General features: G+C 38.1%; 1 long non-coding RNA gene across 1 annotated transcript; it reads left to right on the top strand.

Annotated features, from left to right (window-relative positions):
- Positions 1–4711: 4711 nt before the first annotated feature.
- LOC119483332 lies at positions 4712–7804 on the top strand. The gene is made up of 3 exons (XR_005205649.1): positions 4712–4859; positions 6106–6181; positions 7659–7804. It is a non-coding gene; the product is annotated as an uncharacterized LOC119483332 (long non-coding RNA).
- The last annotated feature ends 732 nt before the right edge of the window (positions 7805–8536 follow it).

The raw sequence follows: 8536 nt of genomic DNA, 5'->3' as shown, positions 1-8536 counted from the left end.
GTCGTTTTTATTTATTTTCAGGATATTAAAAAATGAACCCCAAGTTGCGCTACACAGCAGCCCACTTACTCCTAAATGCTTAGGACGGGTTAAATGCAGAGGTCAAGGTCATGTATGTATGTGACGATTCAAATAAGTTAACATCTCAAAGTGTGAAGCTTTAGAATGCAGCCTGATAAAATAAATAGCTGAAGGAGGTTTTTAACCAATCTATCTCACAAAGAAATACGATTAATCCTGATGCTGGACCGGACTGCAAACTGTGTATTGACCTGAGGATGCAGCTTATCCTCTGTTATTTATTACACCTCCTGCCTTGATCTGCATGCAACCTTGAGTTTTGTTGTTCTTGTTCCTCCTCCGCTGCTCCTGCTGCAACTTCCCCTATAACATCATTAAAGTTTAATCTCATCGATATTTGCACATTCCTGAATGTTGGACTGCAGACACACAGATGTTTTGTTGCTGATATTGAGCTGCATGTTCAGTTAGAGAGACTGTAACTGGGTTGACTCTCTCTCTCTCTCTCTCTCTCTCTCGTGAACACAATGTACCTTCTTAAAGGGCGAATGATGCTAATCATATCAGTGTGATGAGCGCTGAGCGATGCCCACTTCACCTTCTCCTCACTGAAAGGAGGATGCAACAGGGTTGTGGAGCAGCTGGATTCAACGACACTCTCTATCAAGGTCAAAGGTCATTCAATCAATCACTCAATCAATCAATCAATCAAACAATCTATCTATCTATCTATCTATCTATCTAGTGCTCTTATAATCTGTCTGTTTCCACCAGTTCATCATTCATGGAGCGACGGGTGGGTTCATGTTGGGTAACTCGCACGCACGCAAGCACGCACGCAAGCACGCACGCACGCACGCACGCACGCACGCACGCACGCACGCACGCACGCACGCAGAGGTTGAAGCAGAGCGAGGCTGACAGCTTTACAGCCTCGTCTTGTGTACAAACAGCGTCCCGAAGCGCCGTCGACCTCCAGAGCTCTGCATCACTTTTAGATATGTTGTCATCATTGCCATCCGTTTCTTCAAATAAAGACCACATTTCCCATCAGCCCCATTGATTCTCTTCTCTCTCTCTTCTGTACCCTGAAGAGGAAACAACATGTTTACAGTAAACGTGATATATCAGCTTTCCACCAGCAGAAACAAGACCACAGGAAATGATCCTCTGAATGGCTTTTGAGGAGAGATGATGGCGAAGGAATGCTGCTTCTGTGTGCACTGAAACCTTAATTAATATTTTTGCAAGAAAGATGGTCCTTTATGGGTGGAAATTACAAATTAGTAGTAGTCAACAAATGCACTTTTTCTCAAAGATTGAAGGTTAACTAAGTTTCGCGCACCTCCAATATATTGGTCAAAATCGAGGCTGACAGTTAATCAATATCACTCTCTCTATTGAATAGAGACTCGATGTAATAGAGAGTCACCGAAAGATGTCTTATTCACCGTTCGGTTGGACTTTGCACCTCTCGGGTCACTTTTGGTCGCAAAAAAACAAGATGGTGATGGGCAAATACTAAGAGTGTGTTCCAATCTGCGTACTTCTGTACTTGCACTTTCTATTTTGAGTGCATAAGTGCGTTCACACTGTGAAGTACGGCAAAATGCAGTGCACTCAAAGTACCCGGATGTTGTACTCAAAATGGTCAGATCGTTGAGTGTGGGACGCTGGACACTTTTCACACTCAATTGTCGCCATCTTGGCTACGTAGCGGAGCCACGACCACTATTCAAACATACGTAGATAACAGAATAAAACAATACGTAAACGTACCGGTGCATTTTCAGCCAACAGGAGGACACATTGTAGGTGACGACGTTGGAAACGTTAGTTAGTTAGTTGACGGGTAAAACCTGAAGGAGGCAGCAGCAACACAACGGATGCCAGCTGCCGTAAAACCCGAAGAAGAAGATATTTTGGCGGATAGCGAGCCTCGGTGAAATGTTGCGGTCGTCATTTCCGGTCAGTGCGCCGCAGTGTATTCGATTTGAGACGACCCTACCCCGTTGAAATTTACGCACTACTCAAGTAAGTACAGAGTGCACACAGTGCACTACAATGAAGTGTACTTCAGGAAGTACGTGGATTGGAACACACTCATTGTGACTTGCAAAAACTAACATGGTGACGGCCAAATTCCAAGATGGTGGAGGCCAAGAACCAAGACGGCGATGGTCAAAAAGCAAGGTGGTGACGCCCAAAATGCCGAACTGGAGGCTTCAAAACCGTAATGGGTGATGTCATGGTGACTACGTCCACTTCTTATATACAGTCTATGGTCGATACAAAATGCGTTTTCTGCAGACAGTTCATTGGTCTGCAATGAGGCGCCAAATCCAACACGTGGGGTTTAGTCAGGCCTCTTTCAAGGTCTTCCAAGTCACGGAAGGACTTCTTACTCGCATCACCAAGGCTTTGGACGTTTGAACCCAACGCCAGTTGACCTTGTGACCTCGTTCTCTAGGTCACATCCAGCTTGTGTCACTCTTTCCCCACGTTAAATTCTGCGACAGACGCTGCTCTGAAAGCTCGCGTCAGAGAGCAGGGGATTGGCCCGCGGTGACGTAATCTACCTGATGAATGCATACCGCTCCTCCTCCTCCTCTTCCTCCTCCTCGTCCAGGCAGCCGGCCAGCCAGCATGAGCTCATATGTCCTTGGGAAGGAAAAAAAAAGGGCGAGAGGGGGCATCTTTCATTCTTAAGTAGCCCCTTGACAAATGAAATGGGACTGAGACACTTTTTTTTCATAACACTTCAGAGAATAAGAGCACTGCTCTGTGAGGCTGCATTTACATTTATGTGGTCAGAGAGACTCTAAGCAAATGATACAGTAGGAATGAAGCTGCAGAGGCATCATAAGATCAATAAATACTAAAGATAGTGACGCAAAAAAATGCAAAAAATCACCTTTTAATTCATCTAATCTTGAGTTAAGTCCATATGTGACCTGTGATATCTTTAGTTTTCACTTTTCACACATTATTTCTGCATTGTGCACATCTTAACTAGTCACTAAAATGACCTAATGTAGTTCAAACAAATGGGAAAATCTGTCTGGTTCTATGAAAAGGTCTGCAGTCTTTTCTGCTCTTCCCCTGCTCATTTAAACACTTGTTGACCTTGATACTAGAGAGCGATATTGAATGATGAATTAATAATGTTTTCATCCCCAAAAGGAGTCTTGTTAATACAGCACTGCTTGCCCAGCTATTAATCTGCCCAAACACAACCTTGGTAATAAATTCCTGAAGCTAATATAACTATAAATTTATCCCATCTGAATGTGAGTGCTGTTATCTGATAGTTTGTTAAACACTGCCCCCTTGTGGCTGAATATGTCAACTACATCACATTCAAATTAATACATATTTCAGCTCATAAACTCCCACTGCAGCATTAGAATAACACAAATAATAACATTAACTGTCCATACTGATAAAATAACAGCTGGAGTACAGTTTATCTTAATTTATGTAGCTATAAATACTCTATATATTGTAAAACAATGCTGTCAAATGGAGGAATGAACCTGTGTGATGAAATACTGACACTTAGTGGCCAAATTATATATGACCAGCAGTTGAGAGTTGATGAATATAACTGAAGAATTAGTGTAAAAATACTTAAAAGTAAAGCTGGAAAGAAAATATAAAAAAGAAAAAATCACATTTAAAAAACTTAAAACAATAATAAGAACAAATATTGTGCATAAACTTGTCCTTGAGTAGAGTTCTAATTGGCTTAATTACTGTAATAATTATATTTTGCTGTATCATCACTAACTATAATCCAATTATATGATAAATAATGGCACTTTAAGTGTTTTTATTTTTTATTCTAACAGTGTTTGTATAGTTGTTTGACAGTGTGGTAAAGCTAGGTCTGAGTATAATAACTAAATTATACAGGCAATTAGTGGTGGAAGAAGTACTCAGATCTATTCTATATATATATATATATATATAAATAGATTTTATTTAATTTTATTGTTTTTAATTTTATTTTTTTACTTGTGTATATTCTTTTTACTTATTTATCTATTTTTTTGTATATAATGTGTTTTTCCTGTATATGTACTGGCTGATTTTATATTAATATTAGGTTTGTTAAGTTTCTTTGTACCGAGAATGTTATTATTGGGGACGTTTGTGAATGTTTCAAAATTAACAAAAAAACAATAAATATAATATTGAAATAAAAAAGACAAGAAAGAATTAGGGTAAAAAAATACTTAAAAGATGAGGTGGAAAGATAATATAAAAAGGCACATTATAACAGTAATATAAAGAAATACTGAGCAGTCATTTGTCTTTGAGTAGAGTCCCATTTACTGTAATATTTAATGTAATATACTGTAATAATTCTATGGTAGAAATACTATAACTGCTAATTATGCAGAATGACCAATTTTGGAATAAAGTATATTATATAATTTGATTAAATGTAGAGCTAATTTTAATTACTTTATAAAGACTACTGCTGGGTATAATAATACATCATAATTTATGAGTTGATTTACAATTCGTTGCAAAATTGCACAGTAATTGAGTGAAAGTAGCAAATGTAACCTACTTAGTTACTTTCCACCACTTCAGATTTCCTTTTATTAAACAGGGCAATAAACACAACGTTTGGAACCTGACGTCATGACGTCGTGGACATGCATTACGTCATGACGTCACCATGGACTTCACAGGTGTGGCCACATGGCAATTAGCAGCTGAATATTATACAGAGAATATTAACAATAAATTGTAAATCGATTAAAAAAAAAATGATTTAGAATGAAAGAACAGCATCTTTATCTTCGACAGACTCGACCTGGAGTTTGGTAAAATGTTTTTATATATATATATATATGGCTTTTTCCCTACAAATTGTTAGCTATAAGCAGCTATTTCACTTTGCAGTGTGTAGTTAGCTGCTCAAGTTGGAGCTTATTTACTTTATATACTTTTGAGAAGTTTAATGGATTAAAAATGCATTTTAATAATGTTTTATGTTTTGTGTGTGAAATATGAATCTGCATATTAAGTGTGGAGAGATGAATACAGTGTAGTGGAGTAAAAGTAGAATAAAGTAGAAATACTCCAGTATAAAGTACCTCAGTACTGTCCTCAAGTTACTGGAGTAATGTACTTACTTTTCAGTGGTGGAATGTAACTAAGTACATTTACTCAAGTACTGCATTTAAGTACAATTTGAGGTACTTTACTTGAGTATTTCCATTTTATGCAACTTTACACTTAAATATTGTACTTTTTAATGCACTACATTTAGCTACTAGTTCATTTTAACATAAAAAACACATCATAGTCTATGTGTTTATGATATAATGCATGCAGTGCTGTACTACTAACCTACCCAGTAGTATTTAAAGTACCAAATTGGACTCCTAATTGAAGAACTGCAACATTAAAATGTATTTTGTTAGTGATAAAACAGAATAATATAATATTCAGCTATTCTGCATAATGAGTACTTTAACTTTTCACTACATTTTGCTGATAATACTTCTGTACTTTATTGCATTCATTTATAGTGAATATACTTCTACTTGCAATGGAGTGTTTTTAGACTGGTATTTGTACTTTTACTTATGTAAAAGATCTGAGTACTTCTTCCACCACTATTTATTTTCTTTATTGTGACATGAAAAAGCTTTGTAATCTGGAAGATGCATACATAAATAAATATACAGTAGTGTAGCTGTTAGAGAACCTGAAGGAAGTCGATAATGTACTACAGTTTTGCAGGTTTAATAATGCAAAAATGTATAATCATACAGATTTGTGCCTTTTTTAAATAAAGTGATACCCAATTCCTAACATCACACTGTGTGACAAACGCATGCAGTGATCTAATTTGACTAGGACATGATATTCTACAGTACTGTTGTGTTTTCAGTGGATATTTGAGCTCCTTTGTAGCTGAAAACTGAATAGAAATATCTTGTATAGAAGTCGTGACAAGGCCAGTGATTGATGGGATGTGGAGGAAATTAATTGAGCGTCTCATATGAAGGTTGATCTCTCTATCTGTCTTCTTCTCTCTCTTTTCTCTCTCTGTTTTTGCAGTTTTATTCTGTGATCTGATGTGTTGCAGCCACGGTCCAGCGCACAAACCAACTCCACAGAAGAAGCAAGGACACAGGTAAACAAACATGTTCACCCAGGTACACTTTGTTAGAAATACAGCAGTGTGTTGTCTTATTGTGAAAATAAAGGTGTAACTAAAATAATCTCCGATAGATTAATCATATCAGATTATATATTTATGTTTCAAATTACATTATGCTTATTTTTCTTAAATCCTGATTTAGTTTTTTACATCTTTGACCTTCATACCTATTAGTAGTGTTGTCAAAAGCCCAAGTTGACGTCCTCAAATGTCTTGTTTAGTCCACAACTCAAAGATATTCAGTTTACTGTCATAGAGGAGGAAAGAAACCAGAAAATATTCACATTTAAGAAGCTGCAATGAGAGAATTTAGACAGTTTTTTCTTTAAAAATTACTCGTCAATCATCAAAGTAGTCGGCGATTAATTTAATAGTAGACAACTAATCGATTAATCGTTGCAGCTCTATCTGACACGCTTGTTTTTAGGCTGATTTTCACCTCTTAAATATTGTAAGGAACAATTAAAATCGCTCTACACAAATGGAAATAATGACTCAATCACCTCTACTGTCAAACATAACTAGAGGAAGGTTGAGTACACCCTACCTTGCTTCTACCTTGCTTGAATTTATCTCTTAACTATGATCACAAGGCTGCAAATTATCATCACCTTCCCTTCGTTATTCTTTAATTTAACCAATATAGTGTCTATTTGGTTAGTCCGGGGAAGCCCAGCCTAAGTGAGATGTCGGATTTGAGCGCCACATTATACATGTAATAACAGTTTAAGGATACAATCCATCACTGCTATCCTGTGTCACATCAGCCGGTGGAGGAAGGAGAAAAAAAAGAAGTTGATCCGTCTCCCTGGGTCATCGTTTCTCAGCGTAATAGATGACAAATAATTGGTCATTCATCAATAGCAATAGATGAGAGCTGAAATGATTTATTGCCTTTACAACAAAAATTGGGCCGGCCGTGCAATGATGATGGAGCTCTCTGGTCAGTGAAGCAGAAAAAAGGGAGGGGAGGGAGGGAGGTAGAGAAGAGATGAGGGAAGGGATAAAGGGAGGAAGAGGAAGAGGAAAAAGTGAGGGAAGGAAGGAGGAGGGGTCAAGAAGAGAGGTAAGAGTGATGGAGATGGAAGAATGGAAAAGAAAGGGGTGTAAACAAACTATGAAAAAAGCAAAAGAGGGAGGATTAAAAGAAGGAGGATAAAGTATCAGTATATTTGTGTTATTGTGTGACTTTGGTGAATCTGAATTAACCCTTTGAAACACCAACGTCACACAACAACACAAACAAATGAACCGATCGAGGCAGCGGTAGACCAGCAACTACCGTGTTCTGCGAGGTAAAATTACTGTTTTTGTCTGGTTACTGTTGGCGAGAGATAACGGCTTCAGTTCCTCGTCGGAAACATAGACTGTATAGCTGTCTCACTGCAAGGTAAAGCAGTAAAAATATTTTAAATATAGCGTACACTTAAACTGATATTTATTCTTTTAGGTGGCTAAAATACGTTTTGCTCCCGAGCTGGTACTCCTGTCTGTTTCTCCAAACTGGGGGCGTGCCGAGCGTCATCTACTGTAGGTAATACACTGACTATGGGTAAGTACCTCGTAAAACCTCACTTCTAAACACCCAAACTATCCCTTTAACAAGTCATGTTTGTCTAAAATGTTGTTTTGTGTTCAGTGCAGTGAGAACATTTCAACCTTTCCCCATTAGAAATAGACTTGTTTCAGGAATTAGTTAGAAGCTAGTGCCTTAATAATGAAATTTTGAGATGCATCATCACGTTTTCGAAGGGGTCCCAAACAAACACTAAATGGAAAATGAGAACAATACAAGACACAATGTTATATAACACAAAAACTTAAACTTGAATTTGATTTAAGTTGCTGCTTTTCCAGGGAGATGACACTGCCGAGGCTGGGAAACGGGAGAGCGACGCATCCTGACGCATGTCATCGTGGGATGGGGGCTCGCACAGAGAACGACGGTGGGTGTTTTGTCCTGAAGGCAGGTTGCTGCAACAGAATCAAGAAAAGTTAGACGTGATTTTAGTGTTAAGTTGACTTTTATTTTTTGCTGATTGGCCCGAAATCCTAATCCAAGTAGAAACCAAATCTGCAAAGGCCGTTCGTTCTAGTGACAGTTTAACTTCTCCAATAGCACGATGCTTTGACAAGCAGGCGGTCCCGAGCTACATTACACCTCTTCCACTTATTTAGTTCCGGCTGCTCCGCCATTGACCACCTCTCAAGTCATGATGGATCGCCCACGACCTGATAATCCTGCACAGTTGCAAGATGTGAACGCACTGCAATCCTTTTATTGATCGCTCCAGTGAAACACAGATCCCTGCCTGATTACCACCTTGC

This window comes from Sebastes umbrosus, chromosome 24 (assembly GCF_015220745.1).
Source record: "Sebastes umbrosus isolate fSebUmb1 chromosome 24, fSebUmb1.pri, whole genome shotgun sequence".
Classification (NCBI taxonomy): domain Eukaryota; kingdom Metazoa; phylum Chordata; class Actinopteri; order Perciformes; family Sebastidae; genus Sebastes; species Sebastes umbrosus.
Note: the sequence above shows the minus strand (reverse complement) of the source record. Positions and strands in the feature narration are given on the sequence as shown.